Raw genomic sequence first — 533 nt, 5'->3', positions numbered from 1 at the left:
TGCACTCCAGAATCCATAATGACAAAATGAAAACAAGCTCTTGGAAAACCCTAATGCACATATACAGCATGAGCCCCATTAGGCCATTTTCAGCTTTAATCTGCACCATGTGGACATCACCTCCTGTGTCGCAGAAGTGGAACATAACTGTTGACAGTTTGCAGAGACGAGTCCATAAGGCAGTAATAAGCAGGAATAAGGAAGGAAAGAAATCCTGACACTTTAAATTTTACTTAAACAAAGCTTTGAATCATAATTAGGAGAACTGACAGGATGGCAGCACTCGCATCACCAGGAAAGACGAGTATATTCAGTTTTCTTATTTCATTTTAAGATTTAAATGACAAAATATAAAGCCTTGATTAACTGTTTCCATGACCTTGAAACATCTCACCATATCTGTGTGTGTGTGTGTGTGTGTGTGTGTGTGTGTTTCCCTGGTTGCTAGGCAACGTCAAGCTCAGAACATGCTGATGTTGACGAGGCATGAACGGGATGGTGTTTCTGAACTCAGTCCGCCTCAACTTAGAGAC

The sequence above is a fragment of the Stegastes partitus genome, unplaced genomic scaffold, assembly GCF_000690725.1.
Source record: "Stegastes partitus isolate 25-593 unplaced genomic scaffold, Stegastes_partitus-1.0.2 Scaffold1472, whole genome shotgun sequence".
In the NCBI taxonomy this organism is placed as follows: domain Eukaryota; kingdom Metazoa; phylum Chordata; class Actinopteri; family Pomacentridae; genus Stegastes; species Stegastes partitus.
This window is presented reverse-complemented; position numbering follows the sequence as displayed.